The 12,463-nt window shown below is 40.3% G+C and overlaps 1 protein-coding gene across 1 annotated transcript in view; it reads left to right on the top strand.

Annotated features, from left to right (window-relative positions):
* Positions 1 to 9,557: 9,557 nt before the first annotated feature.
* LOC138198243 (interferon-induced very large GTPase 1-like) overlaps positions 9,558 to 12,463 on the top strand; it is a 28,250-nt gene continuing 25,344 nt past the window's right edge. Inside the window, exon 1 of the mRNA XM_069149554.1 lies at positions 9,558 to 9,615. The gene's annotated coding sequence lies outside the window, so the exon portion shown is untranslated. The remainder of the gene's footprint in view (positions 9,616 to 12,463) is intronic.

Consider the following 12,463-nt stretch of genomic DNA (forward strand, 5'->3'; position numbering starts at 1 on the left):
CCGAGGGACCAGGTTTCTTTGCATTTCTGAAAATGTATTAGTTTACACAACAAAACATTTATGCCTTCCTCAGTTTTTTTTCAACATGTGGGGCTTTTCACAATATCAATAAAAAACAGAAGAAAACACTTATATGCGATATCACATCTGACTGTACAAATATCATACATATCATTGAATGACCACTGGCATATTGTAAAATCTGGTAAAGCTGCAAACCCATTCTTCAAACCTTTAAAACAACAAGAGCTTCATGTGAGCAAGTCAGCTGAAGACTTCTTCTTCTTCCAGTTGACCCATCAGACTAATCAGTGTTAAAATTCAATAGATACTAGACAATGATCATAATAGAAACCATTATTATATAGATAACTGCTTTGGTCAAACCGCTTTTATTTAGCGAAAACACAAACACACTCTTTCCTCACATTCCTAGAATTGATGGTGGATAGTAAGGCCGCCATTTTGGTACACGGTTTATCCAGGAGCTAGCAGGACTCCATTATGGACAGATACGTTTCTAACACGACCAAACCACTATTATCGAAAGCAAACTTTGTCAAAACAACATAGAGACAACTTTAATTACAACTGCAAGCAGTGATGTACAGGCCCTCGCACTCCGGCGCGCCGCCTACCCGAAGCCGTCTCCCCAACGTGCAGCGTGCGAGGGACCGCGCATACTCGCTTAAAGTTGCTATTTTTGTCTTGTTTCCTGTCTCCAGCAGGGGGCGCTGGCGAGCCGTTTGGCCACGCCGACTTGCAAAACACATCACATGTATTGTCTCACCACGCCGGATGTATGTCACACGTTTCGTGAGGTTTCAAGCATCCTTTGACCTTAAACATCAACTTCCTGCGTCACGGCGAGACATCAAACTTTGCCGCATCATCACGGCGACGCCCATTGACAAAGTCGAACGAATGTCTCAATATATCATCAACTACATGTTTAGGTTATTGTGACCCGACTTTACGTTCATGTGATCAACCAGCTCGATGTAGAACGTGAAAGTATGAAAAGTGTCATTTCCAGTGGCCAACAGGGGGCGCTGTCACTATGAGCAAATATTACCCCACAGGGGTCTTCAGGGCGGGGCTGTTATCATACCTGTGATGTTTGGAGAAGGTCGGTTCATGTACATAAGATTTAAAACAACTCGTAGTTTCATGGCGAGACCTCAAAATGGCCACCACGCTATGGGCACACACATCGATGAAAACGAATTATTTTAAGAAGATTTAATCCCAAACGTGTTTTCTATCCATAGAACCTAAATTCAAGTCGGTACGACGAAATCCCTCAGAGGAGTTCAACAAAGTCCAACGTGTCAGAATTGCCCAAAATGGCGACTAAATTCAAAATGGTGGGCTTCCTGTTAAGTTGACGTAATGGTGCAATGTAACTTTTTTGTGCGTCTAGGTGTGATACGCGTTGTGCTATTATATGCTAGTCTTTGCTTACAATAATACAATATATGTTAATATAATTTTGTGCCATATTATATTTCTTATATGCAATCTCATATTAATCAATTATTACTCCTCAGGCGTATGCAACAGGCTGTGCCTATATAGGTCAGCGATACTAATGTGGTCAGCATACTGCTGTGCAAAACAACAAGGTCACCGGGTATGGTATGGAAAGGTTGATTTACAACCGTTAGTTTCACCTCCTATTTTTCTTATCTCTTCTGAGTCATAAAACAGGAACAAGCTGCTAAAGACACCTCGATCAATCAACAGAGGACAGCTCAACTGCACACGGCACTGTGTTTTTTATTACAAAAAGACTGGGTCAGGGAGAGACAGTCAGTCAGACTTCGTTTTTGGGCAGAGTAGTGTCACAAAGGAGGACAGGAGTATCAGGGTCACTTAAAGACACTGTCCTACATCATCCCAAACCCGTCACAGTAAAGGACATGTTATCATTTTTGGGGCTGACAGGATTCAGCAGAAATTTTATACCGGCATATGATGATTTGACTGCCCCTTTGAGGGCCATGGTAAACGAACAGGGCATGAGGAACCTTGCTGGCTTTAGTCTGGACCACACAGGTTGAAATGGCGTTTATATCACTCAAAAAATGCCCTGAGCAATGCCACTGACCTGTCGGTACCAGATTACACGGCTCCATTTTATCTGGATGTTTCTGAAACAGCCCAGACAGCAAATGGTGTGCTGTTTCAGAAAAAGGGTGGTGACAGGGAGGTGTTGATGTATGTAAGTGTGACACTAGATGCAACAGAGAACAGGCACCCACCATGCACAAGACATGCAGCAGGAGTGGCAAAGATTTTGCAGAAAACGGCACACATGGTCATGCAACATCAAATGATAGTACTCACCACACACACAGTCGTGGCATATGTGAATTCTACAGCGTTCACCATGTCATCACTAAGACAGACCAGGCTGGACAAAACACTGACATCGCCACACATCACATACACACATGAAGGCATAAACATGGCAGACAACATGGGAGATGGGGAGCCGCATGTGTGTGAGGAAAGAGTGCAGAAAGATATCAGGGTGAGAGAGAGCTGGCATTGATGGCAGTGTGCAGCTCTATGAATTCTACCACAGGGTTCACTCCTTTTGAGCTGTGTACTGGACAGCAGTTTCCAGGTCCAGGCGCACGATCGAAACAAGTTCCTGGATGAAATATAAGCCATACTATGATCAACTAACAGCTTTGGTGTCAGGTTTCTATACACAGGTGACGGAGACCAAAGGGGGCAGTGAACCAGGAACACCACATACAGCGGAGTGGGTACTCCTAAAGGTGATCAAGAGGAAGTGGTCGGAACCAAGGTGGACCGGACCATACAGAGTTAAGGAGAGGACAACGCACGCAGTCCAGCTGGACGGCAAAGGAGAGAACTGGTATCACTGGTCACAGTGCACGGCAACAGACCCTCCCCAGCGGACGCTGGGTCAGGGAACAGTTGATCTGAAAAATCAGGATCAACAGTAAGCGAAAAGAAAAAAAAAAGAAAAAAAAGAAAAAAAGAATCACTTGTGCGAAAGAACCGTGATTGTGTGTTTTGATATATATGCAATGTGTGAAGGGATGTAGCGGTAATGTGATGTGAGCTGTAATAAGAAGGTTACAAGGGCTTGTGAGTAAACATTTTTACAAACAATACAGAGAAGATATTGAACAGCGACATCTGGAAAGTTTTAGTTACAATGGAGCCACGCTGGCAGCGGGTATGTGCATGTTTTTTCTTTCTTACGGTTGTTGGTCTCCTCTGGGAGACCAAAAGGGGGAACTGTGCGATTCTGTGCTCGGCTATGTTTACAATAATACAACATATGTGTATGCCATATCATATTACTTATATATAGGTCGTATTATCAACTATTAATCCTAAGGTGTAGACAAAAGGCTGTGTTTGTAAATGAGAGTGATACTGCTGGGCCAAACCAAAAGGTCACAGGAGGAGGTCTGCAACCTTTGGGGTCATATTCTGTTTCTCTTTAAAGTACTGTGCCAAACCAAAAGGTCACAGGAGGGGGTCGGCAACCTGTGGGGTCACATACTGTTGTTCTTTGAGTCATAAACAGGAACAGACGGCTGTTCCTGACGGCGAGAACTCCAGGGTGTGAAGGAAGACAACCACCACCTCGACCAATCAACAAAGGACACATCAACACACATGACTTTTTGGTTTCTGTACTATAAGAAGACTGGGTCAGGGAAAGTCAGGAGGTCAGACTTCGTGAACTGACACATACTCTGTTGCAGTCAGGGAAACATAGTCTGGACCCAGAGCTCTGTAAACTGATTATTCTGCAGCTGTTAAATAAATATCTTGAAGCCTGACATCTTCTCCTATTGCCTCATTAAAGAACACGCAGGACTGGGGGCTGACACGTATTGGCTTTGTACTAGCAGGAGCCCAAGTCCAACAGCAAGCACACGTGAGGGTTCAGAAAAACACATCATGCAGGGACACTCCCCTTCTCTTAGAAAATTATTATTTAACAGCAGGATTCAGATGGATTTAAAGTAATATTTTCTCACATTTAACCTTCTCTACTCTTACTCTAAGCAGTACAACTTTTGCTTGAGCTCTGGCTGTCTAAATGGGGTGTGTCAATGCAAGTAAACAGAAAACTTTCCTTGACCTTTTCTGCCAGATGCTCTTAAATATACTGCACATGTTTCATATGGACTTTGTCACATTGTCCTGTTGCGTCTCCTCACGTGGAATAGACAGAAAAAAAAAGGAAATGTTAACAACTTTTCAGATTATGTTTGCAACATTTCACCATTATCAATAAAATCTTAACCTTTGTGTTGTCTTTGCGGACAATATACGAGAGCTGCATTCGTCCGGGTCAAATTAGCTCAAACAAAACGTGTTTAGTCTTATAATGAAAAATGTATCCAATTTTGTTTTTTCAAACTTCGTCATCCAACTTGATTCCAACTTATTGACACTGGTTTTACACTTTTTTTTTAAAAAATTATTATTTATGGTCAATAGACCTCATTTTAATTAAATTTGTACTCATTTTTGAGGAAACAAAGTGAAAATTGTGAATTATTTTTATTTAATTAATTTCTTAATGGATTATCACAGACTGGTGTCTGTCATATTTTAGTCCGAATGTTTTTTTAAAAATATTTTTTTAGTTTTGTGTGACTTGTGGTGAACAGGAAAAACACGTTATGCAGATTGTGGCAGAAGGAAGGTGTGGTTAGTTTACGAGGACATTAACCAATAGTATTAGTAAGAGCATGACAACGCCACCTTAGGAATTTCCTCTAAAGACAAAGTTTTGCCCGCACAGTATCAAGAACTCAGAAGGGACTCCGGTTCGTTATACTGATGAGCAGGAGACGTGGTTCCATTACAAACAAATAATCTTGATAATGACATTCAATATTCAAAACAGTGGTTCAATCAAAGATCCTTTTAAGCACCAACTACTAATAAAAAAGAGCCCTATACAGTTATTTAAAAGAGATGTTCAGGGCTGCAGGTTATCAGTGGGGAGGTGGACCATTAAAGGGGAGGATCCCAAAAAGAGGAGCCACCCCGATCACACGTGGACACAAAATCACTCACACACATGTGAGAATTCAGAACCAGAGGTGCACCAAACCACACAGCACTTGAAGGGAGACGCCAACACCAGGAGACACCAACCCTACCACCTTAGGCCCAGCAGCTCCTACAGAGACAGGGTACACAATTAACAAGGCTCCACTTCACAGAAAGAAAAAGAAGAAAAGACAAAACCAAACAACCAAAGTAACTCAGGTTAGCTGATCAGCAGGAGGGATGATCAGATACCCAATTTATGTAAATAAAATTCCATGTGGACCTAAACATCCCCTGTCAAAATACACACAGTAAAATGGCTGAAGCTAAAAGGAGTTTTCTCCATTAAAAGAACAGTGTGACGCTGACATGAAACAGCACGAAGCAGGGGCGCAGTGCTGTCAAGAGCAAGCGAAGCCCGGTAGTTGAGCAGCGTCAGGCACTGAAGACAAAAACAGCGCAGGGTAAGATGAAGCCCGGTAGGTGACGCAGCGCAGGTTAAGGTAAAACAAACAGCGCAAACAGGAATAAAAGAGTGCTGCCGTATTGTTTCTGTTAGTCGTGCTTTTCTGGTGTTATATTGGCTTTCTGTGATTTTGTACACGATCTCTTAGGCTCCCCTCATCCTGCACAAGTGACTCACCTGCTGATCAGTGTTTGTTTTTGTGGTGTTCCCGTGTTGGGAAAGGAAAAGCAAAGGACGAGTGAGGACAGCTGCACACGTGGAGCTTTGAACGTGTGTGTGTGTGTGTGTGTGTGTGTGTGTGTGTGTGTGTGTGTGTGTGTGTGTGTGTGTGTGTGTTCAGTGTGAGTGTGTGTCTATGCTTTAACTTCACTTTGCTTTTGATAAATAGACTCTGTTTATTTGCATTTGTTTAATATCTTGCACCACTGGTTTTGACCAACATAACAATAACTGGAGGGTTATTAGCAGCACAGTTCAGTGAAAGGCTCCATAAAAGGAAAGAGGAACTAAATCTCAGGTTTTTGGTTTTACTTTAAAACTTACATCAGGACCAGTTGAAATTAAAACTAAAACCTTGAAACCATATCAATCCCTCTTCCTTTTTTGGACTAACACGAATTAAATATTATTGGATTTCCTGGTAGATATTTTGAAAGTCTTTGTAAACAAACTCTCGGCAGCTGCTGCATCGCAGACTGGTCAGGGCTTACAGTGGTACGTGCTTGTTTGGATGTTTTCAATAGGCCTATTCTCTGTTTTCTTGTAAATCTCTGGGAAACAGAGCTCTCAGTTTCATTTTCACTTTAAACATTACTGAATTACAAGTAATGTGCAGGCAGAGTTTTGCAGCCGCTTAGACCTATCACATGACATCAGATCTGTTAAAGGCATGTAGGAGGGTTTTGTGAAGTACAGTTATTTATCTCACGGTCTCTGCTCTCCATATATATCTGAGGCGGACTGGGTGGATTTGTGATACTGCAGCCACATCTACAAAGACAGGCAGAGCTGAAGAAATACGCATCAAATGGTAAGTTTATATAATAATCTCATTGTGTTTTCGCTTACAGACTTAAATCTGCGAAATCTGATCATGTACAGTATCTGAAAGTGTCCCCTTTTATTTTTTACCAACCTCATTTTCCTACTGTGATATTTCCTCTATGTCTTGGCTGCTTTGACTTCTTTGGAGGATGTTCTTTTAGTGCACGCACACACATTTACTTTGTTCTGCCTATTTAATGATCCATTTATTTTAGTTTCGTGTGACTTGTGGTGAACAGGAAAAACACGTCATGCAGGGACACTCCCCTTCTCTTAGAAAATGATGATTTAACAGCAAGACTCTAAGAAGTATAACTTTTGCTTGAGCTCTGGTTGTCTAAATGGGGTGTGTCAATGCAAGTAAACAGAAAACTTTCCTTGACCTTTTCTGCCAAATGCTCTTAAATACACTGCACATGTTTCATATGGACTTTGTCACATTGTCCTGTTGCGTCTCCTCACGTGGAACAGACAGAAAAAAAAAAGAGGAAAAGTCAACAACTTTTCAGACTATGTTTGCAACATTTCACCACTATCAATAAAATCTTAACCTTTGTGTTTTCTTTGTGGACACTATACGAGAGCTGCATTCGTCTGGGTCAAATTAGCTCTCAAACAAAAGGTGCGTAGTCCTATAATGAAAAATGTATCCAATTTTTTTTTTTTCAAACCTCTTCATCCAACTTGATTCCAACTTATTGACACTGGTTTTACACTTTTTTTTAAAAAAAAATTATTATTATTTATGGTCAATATACCTCATTTTAATTAAATTTGGACTCATTTTTGAGGAAACAAAAAGTGAAAATTGTGAATTATTTTTATTTAATTAATTTCTTAATGGATTATCACAGACTGGTGTCTGTCATATTTTAGTCCGAATGTTTTTTTAAAAATATTTTTTTAGTTTTGTGTGACTTGTGGTGAACAGGAAAAACACGTTATGCAGATTGTGGCAGGAGGAAGGTGTGGTTAGTTTACGAGGACATTAACCAATAGTATTAGTAAGAGCATGACAACGTCACCTTAGGAATTTCCCCTAAAGACAAAGTTTTGCCCGCACAGTATCAAGAACTCAGAAGTTCTTATGAGTTCTTACTGATGAGCAGGAGACGTGGTTCCATTACAAGCAATTAATCTTGATAATGACATTCAACATTCAAAACAGTGGTTCAGTCAAAGATCCTTTTAAACACCAACTACTAACAAAAAGAGCCCTATACAGTTATTTAAAAGAGATGTTCAGGGCTGCAGGTTATCAGTGGGGAGGTGGACCATTAAAGGGGAGGATCCCAAAAAGAGGAGCCACCCCGATCACACGTGGACACAAAATCACTCACACACATGTGAGAATTCAGAACCAGAGGTGCACCAAACCACACAGCACTTGAAGGGAGACACCAACACAAGGAGACACCAACCCCACCACCTTAGGCCCAGCAGCTCCTACAGAGACAGGGTACACAATTAACAAGGCTCCACTTCACAGAAAGAAAAAGAAGAAAAGACAAAACCAAACAACCAAAGTAACTCAGGTTAGCTGATCAGCAGGAGGGATGATCAGATACCCAATTTATGTAAATAAAATTCCATGTGGACCTAAACATCCCCTGTCAAAATACACACAGTAAAATGGCTGAAGCTAAAAGGAGTTTTCTCCATTAAAAGAACAGTGTGACGCTGACATGAAACAGCACGAAGCAGGGGCGCAGTGCTGTCAAGAGCAAGCGAAGCCCGGTAGTTGAGCAGCGTCAGGCACTGAAGACAAAAACAGCGCAGGGTAAGATGAAGCCCGGTAGGTGACGCAGCGCAGGTTAAGGTAAAACAAACAGCGCAAACAGGAATAAAAGAGTGCTGCCGTATTGTTTCTGTTAGTCGTGCTTTTCTGGTGTTATATTGGCTTTCTGTGATTTTGTACACGATCTCTTAGGCTCCCCTCATCCTGCACAAGTGACTCACCTGCTGATCAGTGTTTGTTTTTGTGGTGTTCCCGTGTTGGGAAAGGAAAAGCAAAGGACGAGTGAGGACAGCTGCACACGTGGAGCTTTGAACGTGTGTGTGTGTGTGTGTGTGTGTGTGTGTGTGTGTGTGTGTGTGTGTGTGTGTGTGTGTGTGTTCAGTGTGAGTGTGTGTCTATGCTTTAACTTCACTTTGCTTTTGTTAAATAGACTCTGTTTATTTGCATTTGTTTAATATCTTGCACCACTGGTTTTGACCAACATAACAATAACTGGAGGGTTATTAGCAGCACAGTTCAGTGAAAAGGCTCCATAAAAGGAAAGAGGAACTAAATCTCAGGTTTTTGGTTTTACTTTAAAACTTACATCAGGACCAGTTGAAATTGAAACTAAAACCTTGAAACCATATCAATCCCTCTTCCTTTTTTGGACTAACACGAGTTAAATATTATTGGATTTCCTGGTAGATATTTTGAAAGTCTTTGTAATCAAACTCTCGGCAGCTGCTGCGTCACAGACTGTTCAGGGCTTACAGTGGTACGTGCTTGTTTGGATGTTTTCAACAGGCCTATTTTCTGTTTTCTTGTAAATCTCCAGGAAACAGAGCTCTCAGTTTCATTTTCACTTTAAACATTACTGATTTACAAGTAATGTTATAACATTACACTGTTGTCTGCGTTTCTTGGTTGTTTATATATATATATATAAATATATATACTGTACTGTATATACTGTGCATTTTATATTTAATATTTTTTTTTACTGTTATTTTATTGCTTTTTATTATTTTATTATTATTTCATTGCTTTCCTGTATGCTGCTGTAGCAAAACAATTTCCCCTTGGGGATTAATAAAGTAACTACCTAACCTAACCTAACCCAAACTAATGTGCAGAGTTTTGCAGCCGCTTAGACCTATCACGTGACATTAGATCTGTTAAAGGCATGTGGGAGGGTTTTGTGGAGTACAGTTAATTATCTAACGGTCTCTGCTCTCTATATATATGTGAGGCGGACTGTGGGGATATGTGATACTGCAGCCACATTTGCAAAGACAGGCAGAGCTGAAGAAATACGCATCAAATGGTAAGTTTATATAATAATCTTATGGTGTTTTCGCTTACAGATTTAAATCTGCTAAATCTGTTCATGTACAGTATCTGAAACCTTATTTTCCTACATTTATATTTCCTCTAAGTTTTGGCTGCTTTGACTTCTTTAGAGGATGTTCTTTTAGTGCACGCACACACATTTACTTAGTTCCGCCTATTTAATGATCCATTTATTTTAGTTTTGTGTGACTTGTGGTGAACAGGAAAAACACATCATGCAGGGACACTCCCCTTCTCTTAGAAAATTATTATTTAACAGCAGGATTCAGATGGATTTAAAGTAATATTTTCTCACATTTAACCTTCTCTACTCTTAATCTAAGAAGTACAACTTTTGCTTGAGCTCTGGTTGTCTAAATGGGGTGTGTCAATGCAAGTAAACAGAAAACTTTCCTTGACCTTTTCTGCCAAATGCTCTTAAATACACTGCACATGTTTCATATGGACTTTGTCACATTGTCCTGTTGCGTCTCCTCACGTGGAATAGACAGAAAAAAAAAGAGGAAAAGTCAACAACTTTTCAGATTATGTTTGCAACATTTCACCACTATCAATAAAATCTTAACCTTCGTGTTGTCTTTGCGGACAATAGAGAGCTGCATTCGTCCGGGTCAAATTAGCTCTCCAACAAAAGGTGCGTAGTCCTATAATGAAAAATGTATCCAATTTTTTTTTTTCAAACCTCTTCATCCAACTTGATTCCAACTTATTGACACTGGTTTTACACTTTTTTTAAATTATTATTTATGGTCAATAGACCTCATTTTAATTAAATTTGTACTCATTTTTGAGAAAACAAAAAGTGAAAATTGTGACTTATTTTGATTTAATTAATTTCTTAATGGATTATCACAGACTGGTGTCTGTCATATTTTAGTCCGAATTTTTTTTTTAAACCATTTCATATTTTCCGATGCCAGCAAATAGTCACACCTGTTGTCCTCCTGTTGTCAAAACTGACCGTCTGTTTTTTAATGCTTGTAAGGCATAATGGAAAATTTATCACAAATTTTTGTGTCAAACCTCGTCACCCAACTTCATTCCAACTCACTGACACTGGTTTTACACTTTTTATTTTAAATTATTCCTCATTAGATCTCCTTTCTTCTGAATTTATAATGCATTTTTGAGTAAAAAAGAAGCCAAAATTGTGTATTATTTTTAGGATGAATTAGATCAAAGGAAATTTATTGATGGAATATCACTGTCTGGTACCTGTCATAGTTTTGTAAAAAAAAATGTTTTGAAACCAATTCAAATTTATGAATTTGAAATGGTCTGGTTTGATATTTTATTTTACATAATATATAAATTATCGCCCAATTCTGTGGCACATTTTGTTAGACAACATCATTCCAACTCAACACAACTAATTTTCACGCACCTCGTGTGTGAGTGAATGTGTGTGTGTGTGTGTGTGTGTGTGTGTGTGTGTGTGTGTGTGTGTGTGTGTGAGTTTGTTTTTGTTGTGTTCCCGTGTTGGGAAAGGAACAGCAAAGACCAGTTAGAACAGCTGGACACATGTTGAGCTTTGAACGTGTGTGTGTGTGTGTGTGTGTGTGTGTGTGTGTGTGTGTGTGTCTAAAATCAAAACATTTTATGTGTTAGATATACTTTTTGTTATTTTATCAAATCATTTGAATGGTGATGTGTATTTTTTACTTTTGGGGGACTACATACAGCTGGATCACTTGAACTAAGGCAAAGTATAATCTTTAAATGCGCTTCTCTGCTAAAGTTTATTATTGCATCTGCTGTTTTAGGCTATCTTGACTCCTAAAGCTCGTCTGTTTTTTGGTAGCTGGAATTGTACGTGATTGGATTCTTGTTTTCACTCAAATAACTGAGTCAAAGAGAACAAGTTTAGAGTTAAACTGGTGGTCTTTTATTCCAATTCTATTGAGAACTAAGTTGTATTTTACTTTCTACTGTTTGAGGTAAAAAGACTCTCTCCGGGACCAGTTTGTGACCTAAATTTAGAGACTGTGTGAAAGTTTTCTTTGTTTAGAAATCAGTTGTGAGTTTCTATTGCTGCCCATTTGTAACACCTGGTGACTGGAGGCCTAACGAGCAGGGGGTGTGGTCTGACCAGCTGTAGCTAACCCTGTTGTAAAACCAGGAAGTGTTTGAAGCATCAGCTTCAGCATCTGAGGGCTTGTCCGATGAAGACTTGGAGGATAAAGACAAAGGAGTCTTTCGTTGGAGTCTCTGAAGACTCGAAGGATAAAAACAACTCCTCTCTGGCCTCCTCTGTTTTATCTGCCCTCCCTTCAACTGACTCTTTCTCCCTCATGCATCCTAACTCAGCCACAGACACTCTCCTTTCTGCTCTGTCTTCCTCTCTTGATTCTCTCTGTCCTCTTACGTTACGACGGGTCCACAAGTCCTCCCCAGCTCCATGGTTGTCTGACTCGGTGCGTGCCGAGAGAGCCACTATGAGAGCGGCAGAAAGGAAATGGGAAAAAAATCTAACCACCCTGATGACCTGCTCACTTATCAATTTCTCCTCTCCTCTTTCTCTGCCTCAATTTCTGCAGCCAAAAGCTCCTTCTCCCTAACCAGAGTTCAATCCTCATTTTCCAACCCCAAAAAGCTATTCTCCATCTTCTCCAACCTCCTTGACCCCCCCTCCTTTCCTCCTCCCTCCTCCCTTCTACCAAGCCACTTTGTCAACTACTTTACTAAAAAGATAGATGACATACACTCCTCATTTTCAAACCCAGCTTCTGTAACTACATTTTCATCAACTTCATCTTCAACCCCTTCGCTTTCCTCTTTCACCCCCCTGTCTCCCAATCAAGTTCTCACCTTGGTAACCTCCG

The sequence above is a fragment of the Embiotoca jacksoni genome, unplaced genomic scaffold (assembly GCF_022577435.1).
Source record: "Embiotoca jacksoni isolate LCO1_2020_lvr unplaced genomic scaffold, fEmbJac1.0.p SCAF_15, whole genome shotgun sequence".
Classification (NCBI taxonomy): Eukaryota; Metazoa; Chordata; class Actinopteri; family Embiotocidae; genus Embiotoca; species Embiotoca jacksoni.